General features: G+C 44.7%; 1 long non-coding RNA gene across 1 annotated transcript; it reads left to right on the forward strand.

The window, feature by feature from the left end:
• Positions 1-669: 669 nt before the first annotated feature.
• On the forward strand, positions 670-14,162 carry LOC121006097. The gene is made up of 3 exons (XR_005780019.1): positions 670-680; positions 4,816-4,817; positions 13,822-14,162. It is a non-coding gene; the product is annotated as an uncharacterized LOC121006097 (long non-coding RNA).
• Positions 14,163-14,419: the final 257 nt, after the last annotated feature.

Genomic DNA, 14,419 nt, shown 5'->3' on the forward strand with positions numbered 1-14,419 from the left:
CGAATGTCGTAAATAAAAATCCCGTAAAACTGTGGTGGAATTGCTTTTTTTTTCCAACAGGAAGAATGGGCAGTTTTACCATCTGAGAAAATAAAGAGCCTCATCCACAACTACCACAAAAGACTTCAAGCTGTCATTGATGTTAAAGGGGGCAATACATGGTATTAAGAACTGGGGTGTGTAAACTTCTGATCAGGGTCATTTGGGGAGTTTGTGTTGTGATTATGATTTATAAAGAGTAAACACAGTTGTTTGACATAAATGGCTTCAGCCGACCACTAACCATGAGCGAGAGAAAAGTGTCCGTGTTATCATTCATATTCTCTGAACAATGGTTAAAGGGGCATTCTCATCTTAATGATCACTGTTAAATCTGTTAATGATTTGACAGTGATCATTTTTCTAAATACATTTTATTACCCAATTCCCACCCTTTTTTAGAAAATAAGTCACCTCTTACCTGATGTTGTCTTTGGTCTCCCCTGGTTACGGCCACCTCTCCTGTCGAATCCCGCCGGGCCGCGCTTGTGCAGACGACTAAAGATTCTCTCCAGGGCCGGGCCGCGCAATGTCCTGAGCGCGCATGCCGCCGCGCATGCGCCATGATGACTTCTTCCTGGCCAGTATAGTACAGAGCCGCGAACACGCACACCGACTCTGTACTATACAGGCAGGAATAAGTCACCATGGCACATGCGCAGCGGCGTGCGCGTTCAGGACATTGAGCGGCCCCAGCCGGGAGAAAATCTTCAGTCTTCTGCGCAAGCGCGGCCCGGCCGGGAGAAGAATCCAGGAAGTGAACGTCGCGCTCAAGGAAGGTAAGTATGAAAAGGGAAGATGAGAATACCCCTTTAAGAAATAATAAATTCTGCAAGGGTATGTAAACTTATCAGCACAACTGTAAGTAGCTGTGTGATATGAGGCTGGGTTCACACTTGAGCGTTTTACAGCGTGTTCAAACGCGCTGTAAAACGCTCAACACATGAAAACCAATGCTTCCCTATGGCCCTGGTTCTCACTTGAGCATTTTACAGCGCGTTTGAACGCGCTGAAAAACGCCCTACGCTCAAACAAGTTCTTGAGCTTCTTTGGGGCGTTTTGACGCGCGTTTGTGGCCATAGGACACTGCAGTCAATCACACAAACGCACGTCAAACGCGCGTTTACTATTGCAAAAAACGCGCATAACAAATACGCTCAGGTCTGAACCCAGCCTAAATCTGTGGAATATGGGAAGCATAAGAGGAGGTGCACCATAAATCCCATCTTTGTAAGGCCTCTTGCACATGGCCGCTGTGTGCCTGTGGTTGTATTGTGGACCACATACGGCAGTTCCGCAATACACAGGGCACCAGCCGTGTGCATCCTGCATCCGTGATGTCGACCCATTCACTTGAACGGAACGGAAGCACGGATTGGATCCCCATAGAAGCACTACAGAATGCTTCCGTGGTGTTTCTGGCTAGCAAAAAAGTAGAACATGCTCACGGACCCATTCAAGTTGAATAGGTCTGGATCTGTCCTGGCCGCTGCACGCAAGTTGCCCGTGCTTTGGGGACTGCAAATTGCTGTCCCCAATGCACGGAATGGACCAACAAAGTTTATGTGCAAGAGGCCTAACACTTGTGATCTAGTTTTGTGTGAAGCGGCATATATGCATTCATGTTGCATGTATTTATTAATTAGGGCTACCAATTCTGAGTAACTCGGAGTGACAGGAGATTTCCAGAATCTGATTTATTTTTTTTGTCGCCATATTTTGACCCCTATAACTTTTTTGTAATTATGTGTACAGAGTTGGGTGGGGCTCATTTTTTGCAGGGCAATCTGAACTTTTCATTGATACCATTCTGAGGTGTTTAAGACTTTTTGATCACTTTTTATAAAAATTTTGTAGCAAATAAAGCGACCAAAAACGGCGAATCGGACATTTGGACTCTTTTTTTTTTCTGTTTTGCTGTTTGCCGTTTTGGGAAAAGGGGGGTGATCAGATTTATTTATTTATTTTTTACACTTTTTTACACTTTTTTTTTACACCCAGGTTACACACACATCTCTGTAACACAGTACACAGCTCTGCTACCTGCAGGTTACACACACATCTCTGTAACACAGTACACAGCTCTGCTATACAGTACACAGCACTGCTACCTGCAGGTTACACATACAGCTCTGCTACCTGCAGGTTACACATACAGCTCTGCTACACAGTACACTGCTCTGTTACATGCAGGTTACATATACAGCTCTGCTACACAGTACACAGCACTGCTACATGCAGGTTATACATACAGCTATGCTACACAGTACACAGCACTGCTACATGCAGGTTACACATACAGCTCTGCTACAGTACACAGCTGTGCTACATGCAGGTTACACATACAGCTCTGCTACATGCAGGTTACACATACAGCTCTGCTACACAGTACACAGCTCTGCTACATGCAGGCTACACATACAGCTCTGCTACACAGTACACAGCACTGCTACATGCAGGTTACACATACAGCTCTACTACACAGTACACAGCTCTGCTACATGCAGGTTACACATATAGCTTTGCTACATGCAGGTTACACATACAGCTCTGCTACACAGTACACAGCTCTGCTACATGCAGGGTACACATACAGATCTGCTACAACAGTACACAGCACTGCTACATCCAGGTTACACATACAGCTCTGCTACACAGTAAAACAGCTCTGCTACATGCAGGGTACACATACAGCTCTGCTACACAGTAAACAGCTCTGCTACATGCAGGGTACACATACAGCTCTGCTACACAGTACACAGCACTGCTACATGCAGGTTACACATACAGCTCTGCTACACAGTAAACAGCTCTGCTACATGCAGGGTACACATACAGCTCTGCTACACAGTAAACAGCTCTGCTACATGCAGGGTACACATACAGCTCTGCTACACAGTACCCAGCACTGCTACATGCAGGTTACACATACAGCTCTACTACACAGTACACAGCTCTGCTACATGCAGGTTACACATATAGCTTTGCTACATGCAGGTTACACATACAGCTCTGCTACACAGTACACAGCTCTGCTACATGCAGGGTACACATACAGATCTGCTACACAGTACACAGCACTGCTACATGCAGGTTACACATACAGCTCTGCTACACAGTAAACAGCTCTGCTACATGCTGGTTACACATACAGCTCTGCTACATGCAGGTTACGCATACAGCTCTGCTACATGCAGGTTACACATACAGCCCTGCTACATGCAGGTTACACATACAGTCCTGCTACACAGTACACAGCTCTGCTACATGCAGGTTACACATACAGCTCTGCTACACAGTACTGCTACATGCAGGTTACACATACAGCTCTGCTACACAGTACACAGCTCTGCTACATGCAGGTTACACATACAGCTCTGCTACACAGTACATAGCTCTGCTACATGCAAGTTACACATACAGCTCTGCTACACAGTACACAGCACTGCTACATGCAGGTTACACATACAGCTCTGCTACACAGTACACAGCTCTGCTACATGCAGGTTACACATACAGCTCTGCTACACAGTACACAACACTGCTACATGCAGGTTACACACACATCTCTAGTACAGAGCTCTATTTGATGGCTACAGTTCTGTACACTCTACCTGCTGCTGTGCACATCTGACCGCTCCCACACACGTGACTCGTCACATGGTCATGACATCATCATAGGTCCTTTGCCTCTCCAGCAGCTAGCAGCTCTGTCAGGTAAAGAGTGTGTGTAGTAGGGCATATTTTGAGTTAGGGAAGACAGAGTTTTGGCTGATGTCTGAGGGAGGACGGAGTTTTGGCTGATGTCTGACGGAGTTTTGGCTGATGTCTGACGGAGTTTTGGATGATGTCTGACGGAGTTTTGGCTGATGTCTGAGTTTTGGCTGAGGGACGACAGAGTTTTGGCTGAGGGACGACAGAGTTTTGGCTGAGGGACGACAGAGTTTGGCTGAGGGACGACAGAGTTTTTGGCTGAGGGACGACAGAGTTTTGGCTGAGGGACGACAGAGTTTTGGGCTGAGGGACGACGGAGTTTTGCTGAGGGACGACGGAGTTTTGGCGACTAGGGACGACGGAGTTTTGGCGACTAGGGACGACGGAGTTTTGGCGACTAGTGGACGACGGAGTTTTGGACGAGGGACGACTGAGTTTTGGACGAGGGACGACTGAGTTTTGGACGAGGGACGACTGAGTTTTGGACGAGGGACGACGGCTGATGTCTGAGGTCTGATGGAGTTTTAGCTGATGTCTTGAGGTCTGATGGAGTTTTGGCTGATGTCTGAGGGAGGACGGAGTTTTGGATGAGGGAGGATGGAGTTTTGTCTGATATCTGAGGGAGGACGGAGTTTTGGATGAGGGAGGACAGAGTTTTGTCTGAGGTCTGATGGAGTTTTGGATGAGGGAGGACGGAGTTTTGTCTAAAGTCTGAGGTAGGAGGGAGTTTTGCCTGACGGAGGATGGAGTTGTGGATGATGTCTAACGATGTCCTAATATGTATGCCGTAGTAATCAATTCCATAAATTTTCTACTTCATTGGTATAAGAAGATGTATCGCAGGGCTTTTAGTATTACAGTAATTGTAATTGAAGGAAGTCTCTAGGTGTATGGCACAGGGTTCAAAGGAATAGGTAGCAAGGATTAAGGACATGCAGATCCACTCCAAATACGGTAGATTACATAGCTTTTTGAGATAAATATTAAAAGAGATGCTAAGATCAGTATCCAACCAGATAAGCAACATAGCGTTCCTAACCACATTAAAGATGTCGAATAGAGGCGTTTATAATGTTTAGGTATCAAACAAGGTTAGTTTGAGGTATCCAGAAATAATCCAACTGCAAGTGAACTGCATGTTGCAATAATGTTGTAAGTTACAAAGAGGTGCATATTGTGAAAAGGCCCGAACATTGGTTGAACGTACACTCACCTAAAGAATTATTAGGACACCTGTTCTATTTCTCATTAATGCAATTATCTAGTCAACCAATCACATGGCAGTTGCTTCAATGCATTTAGGGGGTGGTCCTGGTCAAGACAATCTCCTGAACTCCAAACTGAATGTCAGAATGGAAAGAAAGTTGATTTAAGCAATTTTGAGTGTGGCATGGTTGTTGGTGCCAGACGGGCCGGTCTAAGTATTTCACAATCTGCTCAGTACTGGGATTTTCACGCACAACCATTTCTAGGGTTTACAAAGAATGGTGTGAAAAGGGAAAAACATCCAGTATGCGGCAGTCCTGTGAGCAAAAATGCCTTGTGGATGCTAGAGGTCAGAGGAGAATGGGCCGCCTGATTCAAGCTGATAGAAGAGCACGTTGACTGAAATAACCACTCGTTACACCGAGGTATGCAGCAAAGCATTTGTGAAAGCACAACACGCACAACCTGGAGGCGGATGGGCTACAACAGCAGAAGACCCCACCGGGTACCACTCATCTCCACTACAAATAGGAAAAAGAGGCTACAATTTGAACGAGCTAACCAAATTGGACTGTTGAAGACTGGAAAAATGTTGCCTGGTCTGATGAGTCTCGATTTCTGTTGAGACATTCAAATGGTAGAGTCCAAATTTGGCGTAAACAGAATGAGAACATGTATCCATCCTCTGATGGCTACTTCCAGCTGGATAATGCACCATGTCACAAAGCTCGAATCATTTCAAATTGGTTTCTTGAACATGACAATGAGTTCACTGTACTAAAATGGCCCCCACAGTCACCAGATCTCAACCCAATAGAGCATCTTTGGGATGTGGTGGAACGGGAGCTTCGTGCCCTGGATGTGCATCCCTCAAATCTCCATCAACTGCAAGATGCTATCCTATCAATATGGGCCAACATTCTAAAGAATGCTATCAGCACCTTGTTGAATCAATGCCACGTAGAATTAGGCAGTTCTGAAGGCAAAAGGGGGTCCAACACCGTATTAGTATGGTGTTCCTAATAATTCTTTAGGTGAGTGTATATGATCCATGCCTTTGTCCCTTTGTGAAATTTGTAACAAACTGAAACCTAAAACTTTTCTGATTTGCTTCAGACTAAGTAAAGGGGAGGGTTAGCCCTGATTGGCTCAGAGGCTGACATACAGCCTCATCAGCCAATGAGGAGTGGCAGAAGTCAGGAAGAAGCCTGGGCAGAACAAGCAAATGCCCTACTGTGTTGAGTTGCTGATGAGGGTGGATCACTGAGGGCTGAGCGGCTTGGCACACTGATTAACACAGCTACTGCTGCAGCAGCACTTCATGGTGCCATATGAGCAATACTCGTATTTAATATTTAAATCTTATACCAATAAAATAAACACAAACCAAAATTGTGGTAGAAATTGGCCGTGGTCTTTTATTAAGGGTTACATCAATATAATACTGCTGATAAACACCATAATAATTAAATAAATTAATAACCAATAAATAATATACTAATTTAAAAATTCATCCACAAATTGTCCCCCCAGCAAAGCTGGGTGACTAACCCCCCTTCAATATCAGACCACGACTTCCTCTTTTTTTAAATCAAGGGAGGGCGGGCGGGACGACGTCCTCTACATCCAGGCTCCGCGGCGGACAAGCTTTGGACCTGTTGCGATCCTCTTTAAATATTCAATTTTCCCGCCCAAGAATATCAACCTCCAATCAGGAACAGGCAGAAAACAGGTACCTCAGCAACAGGTAAGCAACCAGGTACCAATCAGATTCCTCAATTAGAAATCACCTCAGAAAATGTAAAAGAACATATATTAAAATCCAAAAGGCGGGAAAATGGGAAAACATTAATTAGATTAACTTATGATGTGTAGAGTGAATCTAAATCGCACCTCCTCATTCCTATGCTTCTGATATGACCATAGTTGACAAATATCAGCATTTCTTTTGATAAAACATGGCTATACAGCACTGTTATCAATCATTTGCTGTGCACTATAAAGAGGCAATTAGTATACAGTTTGATCAAAGAGCATAGGCCCCACTTACCTGCGACAAGGTTGCCTCTTGTTTAAGTGGGAAACCTACTCTAACCAATGGCGCGGCTCCGTGCCACCGCGCCTCCACACCGCTCCAGCAGGCACGGGACCTAGCAGCCGCACAGCGGCCACCACTATACAGTGAGGCCACCTGGGCCCGGGTCCCCATCACTCCACCCGGGCACGGCACAGAAGCAGCGACGGCCGCCGTCCAGGCCCGCATGTGAACTGGTGCTAAAGGCTCACCTGCTCACAACCTCCAGGAACTCCAACTGAGATGTGGTAGGAATTTATAAACCCTTTGCAGACTTCTGCTAATTTAAAAGCACCTGAGCTAAATGGGGAGGAGTGCTGATTCAGAGGGGGGAAAAGACATATGCAGAAATACTGTTAATGTTGTAGAGTGAATCTAAATCGCACATCCTCATTCCTATGCTTCTGATTTGACCATAGTTTACAAATATCAGCATTTCTTTGATAAAAACATGGCTATACAGCACTGTTATCAATCATTTGCTGTGCACTATAAAGAGGCAATTAGTATACAGTTTGATCAAAGAGCATAGGCCCCACTTACCGCGACAAGGTTGCCTCTTGTTTAAGTGGGAACCTACTCTAACCAATGGCGCGGCTCCGTGCGGCGAACACCGCGCCTCCACACCGCTCCAGCAGGCAACGGGACCCAGCAGCTGTTGCGGTAAGTGGGCCTATGCTCTTTGATCAAACTGTATACTAATTGCCTCTTTATAGTGCACAGCAAATGATTGATAACAGTGCTGTATAGCCATGTTTTATCAAAAGAAATGCTGATATTTGTAAACTATGGTCATATCAGAAGCATAGGAATGAGGAGGTGCGATTTAGATTCACTCTACACATCATAATTAATTAGATTAACCCCTACCCTACTGCTCAATGGCACCATGGTGGGCATGCAGTATAACTTCTGTGCCCACTATCATTCTAGCAGTTCTAAGTTACAAAACCAACAATGTGCAAGAAAAAAACTTGAACAGAGAGACAACTTGTTGCTTTTTTATTAATATTATTCAAAACCTTATTGCCAGCAAAGCACCCCAATAGAATTCTGCTGCAAATAACACCATTTTTATACCCATGTTATTGAACCCTTAGTTCACAGCAAACACTGACGTTTTTTATCCATGTTATTGGGCACATTACTGCATCAGTCATTGTTTTTATAGATTTTAGTCCAATAATTTCATAATTTAACAAGTGTTATTTAAGGACTAGTGAAAAAAACAATTTGTCGCAAACACTGTTGTATTATTCGTGTTAGCGGATGCATTACTACAGGGGTCAGAAACCTTCGGCACACCAGCTGTTGTGAAACTACAACTCCCAGCATGTTTCACTCATTTCTTGGTGGGTTATGAGAAGAGCAGAGCAAGTGTGCATGCTGGTTGTGAGTTGTAGTTTCACAGCACCTGGAGTGCCGGGGGTTGCCTACCCATGCATTGCTAGATCAGAAAATGTTTTCATAAATTTTAGGTCATAGCTGAATAAGTGTTATTCCAGTGGAAAAACAATTCGCTGCAAACACTGTTGCAATAGTTTTATCCATGTTAGTGTACGCATCAGATTGTGCGTTTCAAAGACATTTTAGTACAAAAACTTAATTGTTGATCCAGTGGTATTAAATGCATACTTGAAAGACATTTCACTGCATAAATTACCTATTCCCAAAGTAAATTGTCAATGCTAGGGTGTAGTGTTTTAAAGGGTTTCTACCACCAGAAATACTGTTATGTAGCTGACTGACATTAGCGATGCGCTAATGTCAGCACTACATAACAGTATGTTTCTAACATTTCTCCCTGCAGCCGTTTTTGTAAAAAAAGCACTTTTATTATATGCTAATGAGCCTCTAGGTGCTATGTGGGCGTAAAATCAGCACCTAGAGGCTCCGTCTACTCACGTTTTATCCCGCCCAGGTCCCCTGTTCTGCCCGCCCCGCTCCTCTTGATTGATGCCACTGTTCCCTGCATCGTTGGCGAAATCCCGCGCCTGCGCCGTTCACTTGTCTTCGGCGCAGGCGCAGTGAGTGAAGGCAGCTCTCCTGATGCCGGCTTCCTCACTGTGACGTAGTCGGCGCAGGCGCAGTGAGGAATCCGGCGCCAGGATCGCATCATTCACTCACTGCGCCTGCGCCGAAGACAGAAGTGAATGGCGCAGGCGCAGGATTTCCTCAACGATGCGGTGGACCGTGCTATCAATCAAAAGGAGCTGGGTGGGCAGAACAGGGGACCTGGGCGGCATAAAGCGTGAGTGGACGGAGCCTCTAGGTGCTGATTTTACGCCCACATAGCACCTAGAGGCTCATTAGCATATAATAGAAGTGCTTTTTTTACTAAAACGGCTGCAGGGACTAATGTTAGAAACATACTGTTATGTAGTGCTGACATTAGCGATGCGCTAATGTCAGTCAGCTACATAACAGTATTTCTGGAGGTAGAAGCCCTTTAATAGTGCCTCTGTCTTTAAATTACAGAAAAAACACTTGCAATTTTGCTAGTACTGTTTAATAATCTGTGTGTACCAAACCTGGGACTTTTTATTTATAGGCCTCATAATAAAATGCCTGGGAAATTAAATGGAAGAGTACAAAATGAAAGATCCAGGCTTCATTCTCCTAGTAGAAGCAGTAGCTGCCAGCCAGTATTAGTAGAAGTAGTAGGCAACAGTTCTCCCTGGCTTCCAAGTGGCACAATATTATTATTAAAGATAAAGAGAATGAGATTGTGGACTGGATGACTTACTCCTCCTCTCAGTTACAGAGGAATGATGTGGAAGTCACCTCTGAATCTGATACCCTGCCTTGGAGCCAGGAGTCACAGCATTCCTCCTGCTTCTCCTCCTCCATGCATCTTCTCTGTCTTCACTGCCCCCTCTTAGTGGAGCACCTTTTTTTCTAACAAGAGGGAATAAAACCCCACCACTTACTATGGAAGGTACTCATTTTAGTCTCACTGTTGATGTCTTATTTGAGAGTAATCAGCATGTGGAACACTATGAGGGGGAAACAGAGGACCATATGCATAGCTGTGTTGGTGGTAGTGGTAGCCTTGTAGCAACAGTGGTGGGACAATGATAGCAACAGTGGCATTTGGGGCAAATACGGAGCAGGGAATTGGGAGGAGGCCAAGAATCCCACAATGATATATCACAGCCTGATAAAAGTGGCTTGGAGGGTGAGGACTGTGATGATGATGATTGTATGTTGGACAGGAACAGGGAGCCGGATTGGGGTGCTGAGGAGGAGGGGGTGATAGCAGAGGGTTAGTAAAAAGCAGAGGCCACAACCTTCTTAAAAACTGTCACAGCCAGATCTGCTTCAGGAACTGATGATCTTGCAGATAATATGAGTGCAGGCTCAAAATGTGCCAGACCTAAGCCAAGTTTGGCTGCCGCTAGCTCTGTTCGAGTATCTCCCATCTGGCATCTCCCATCTGGAAGACAAAAGCATTGCTGTGTGCAAGATCTGCAGCATTAAAATAAGCTGTGGGCGTTCAAACATAAACACAGGCACCATGGCTCTATTGAACCACATGAAACGGCATCACCAGTTACTATGGGAAAATAGAAGTGGTCGCCAGCTAGTGCAACAAGAGTATCCTCCTTCTCCGGGTCTCCTTTGAAGTAGCAAAGCCGTATCTATGTGCAGTACACTGTCTTTATCATCCTCATTAGAGATCAGTGAATTGAAGCTGACAAAGTGGAATTCGTTTAGAATTACAGAAAAATGTTGATTCGCAACGAATGCGAATTTCCTCACCCTTCCGTGGTAACAAATCACATTTTTCCTAAAATGGCGGCTACACGTGTGAGGAATCAGGACATGGGGGAAGAAACTCTAGGAAGGCGGGATAACCCAGATTGACATGCCTGCATGCAGCCAATCAGCAGCCATCCAGCCCTGTGATGTCACAGCCCTATAAATACGGCGGCCATCTTAGAGTCAGACATTTTCCAGCATTTAGAGTACAGGGACAGACGTCTGAAGGCGCTAGGGACAGCAATTGTAAAAACCTGATTGTGGAAAAAAAAGAAAGACAGAAAAAACGATTTATAAGTGCAGGGAAAGGATAGGGAGGAATCATTTCACAGCATCTTAGTGCAGGGAGAGATGTCAGAAGGCGCTAGGGACATTGATAGGAAAGTGATTTACAAATGTATGGAAAGATTATTTGGGGATCCAAATAGCAATTAGACAGCTCTGTCATTCCAGCTACATATTTGTTATTGGGCCGCAAGTGTTATGTGGAAAAGCCTTTAGTGGCTTATATCTTAGTATCTTTAGTATCTTATATCAGTACTACAAGAAAAATATATACGCATTTTACTTATGCAGTTATTTCTGGTGAAAGTGTATAGGGGCGTATTTCAGTACTACAAGAAAAATATATACGCACTTCACTCTAAGTTTTTTCTGGTCAAAGTATGTAGTGGCCTATTTCAGTCCAACAAGAAAAATATATTCTCAGTTCACTTCTGCAGTTATTTCTGTTGAAAGCGTATAGTGGATTATTACAGAAAAAAAAAGAAAAATATATACGCACTGCACTGTTGCAGTTATTTCTGGTGAAAGTGTTATGGACCATTAAGACAAAATGGATACTTGCTTGTTGAGGACTATGTTTAGCTAAGATGGCGGCCAGGCATTCAGCCAACGCCTATAAACTAGAATCTTACTTTGTGTTTTATCATGTGCTTCTTTGTGGTTTCCGTTCAGCTCAAGCAAGCAGTTTCAAAGAAAGAATACATAACGGCTTCACCCACCAGCAAGGGGGGGGGGGACTTCCTCTTGTCATCGATGTGACAGAAAATACAGAGTTTATAGCCAATAGAGAGGATACACGCCACCTTGCACCCACCCCACGTCTTCCTGTTCTAAAACCTATATACTGTCTGCTGTTAATCAAATAAAGCAGAGATCCTGTTATAACTCCGAGCTGTGTGTTGTCTCAGCTTGATCTCTCCGTGCACGTACATTAATTAATTTGGAGAGTCCACAACAGACCTAACACAGAAATCAAAAGAGGTCTCCTGGGACCTGCTAGTCCAGTTAAAGAAGCAGGCCACGCCACAAGAAAAATTGGATTGGCTAAAAGAGTCAGCCCGAGAAGAGAAAGAATCTGGACTGTGTACCCAAAGAAAGAGAACATTTCTGTCCAAAGCTCTCTATCCTCTGATAGCTTCAATAGCTCATGGGCCCACCCACCAATCTAAGACCATCATGAAAGAACTAATAGACAAAATATGGGTGGCCCCAGGGATAACCCCTGTCCTGGTGAGGCATACTCAGTCTTGCCTCATCTGTGCAACCCGGGAAGAACTGAGCCTACACCAACCAAATGTCTCCCCAAAGCCCAGTACCCGTTACAACGGTCAAATTGACCACATCCAGATGCCAATGTGCCAAGGGTTTCAATATGTGCTAGTAGTGGTAGACTTGTTCTCTGGGTGGCCAGAAGCCTACCCCGCCCGAAATCAGACAGCCACAACAACTGCTAAGAATTTAATGCAGGAAACTGTTTGTAGGTTCGGAGTACCTGAGGTCATTGAAAGTGATCAGGGCCCAGCATTCACTGCTAGATTAACCCAAGAAGTCTGGAAGATGGTAGGGTCACACTTAGCCTATCACACACCCTACAGACCCCAAAGCAGCGACAAAGTCAAACGACTGAACGGGGTACTGAAGTCCAAGATACTGAAAATGACTAGGGAGACAGGGCTCAGTTGGGTACAATGCCTGCCAATAGCACTATTTTCAGTTAGACACACCCCTAGGCCTCCACACCAAATTTTGTTTAGGACACGGCCTAGGATGGGGCAGTACTTCCCACAGCAATTGCAAATACATTATGAATCTGTTGCAAAATATGTGATTGCCCTGAGTAAACAATTGTCTAACATACGTGCACAAGTTTTCTCTTCCATTCTAGATCCTGACTCCCTAGAGGGAATCCACACTCTCAAACCTGGAGAGTGGGCGGTGGTCAAGAAACACATCAGAAACACCCTCAAACCACGATACAAGGGGCCTTACCAGATGTTGCTGACTATCCCGACCTCTGTGAAACTCGAAGGGAGACCCACCTGGATCCACGCTTCACATTGTAAAAGAGTGAAGGCTGTCCTGACGACCCTGGAACAATAAGCCATGAGGGTCCATCTACTTATCATGACTTTGACTGTAAGGCATATCAGCAGTGTTCACGCCACTGGGTAATGAATGGGACAATTCACTGATACGGCACCATCAAATTCTAGTCCAAGGGTTTAATGAGACACTCAGATTGTTGGATCTGTACCCACAGTCCCGTGAGTTCAACCAGTATGCCTTATTTTACAATACCCCTGGAACTTTCTGAACTGATTGACTTGTCTAATTCTACCATCTTTCTCACTAGCATACACCAAGTTAAATCCAGTACACACAAGGACAGGGAAGTGGCCTTACATGTCGCAGGGTGGGCAGATGCCCCATGGCTCATGATAAACAGATCAGGACCCTGGGTAGATTATAGCTCTACTCCCTGGCAAGAGGGACACTGGGCTAATGTCACATGTTTTCCTAGCTGGACACACTGTTATTGTCTCCAAGTACAAATCAAAGGTATGACATTTAGTCCGCACATACACTCAGGTTGCAATGACTCAAAAACAGACAGCCACGTGCAGTGTATTGGTGTAGATGCTGTGAACGGAAAAGACCTGCCCTGTAACAACCGTACTGTACAGGACCTTATCACAGGTATATTAGCTAGCAACACCGAAGGTCAGTTAAAAGGATATGAGCTGGCGAAAGGGATACAATTAGCCAAATTATTTACCCGATTATTCAATAGCACAGCAGTGGCAGTTCCAGAAGATATATACTTAGTTTGTGGACACAAAGCGTACAAATGGTTATCCCAGAATGTCACAGGACTGTGCACCATCGCCAGGCTTACTCCTGCCACCTTTATAGTACCACGCTCTGAAATTAACATAAATGCAGTACCTAAACACACCTTGTATCGTAGGGCCAAAGATAACACACCCCCCAGACCAAATGGTAAGCCACATGTAGTAGAGATGAGCATTTCCAACAAAATTGTTAGTTCCATCTTAATATATCCCATGATAATGCAGATGTGGGATCATCTGGTAGTAGCAACAGACTACCTGGATGACCAAATATGGGAAGTGATGAGACTTATGAACACCTCGAACATTGTGCAAAACCAGTTAATCATTGTCACCAACCAACACACATTAGTTCTAGATTATGTTACAGCTAAAGATGGAGGTATGTGCCAGGTTGTGGGACCCGCTTGTTGCCATTACATAGACCCGCAGGGTAATTTGCAAGTTAAGGTGGGTCTAGAGAAAATGGCGGATCTAAGGGATAAAT

Source organism: Bufo bufo, chromosome 6 (genome assembly GCF_905171765.1).
Source record: "Bufo bufo chromosome 6, aBufBuf1.1, whole genome shotgun sequence".
Taxonomy (NCBI): domain Eukaryota; kingdom Metazoa; phylum Chordata; class Amphibia; order Anura; family Bufonidae; genus Bufo; species Bufo bufo.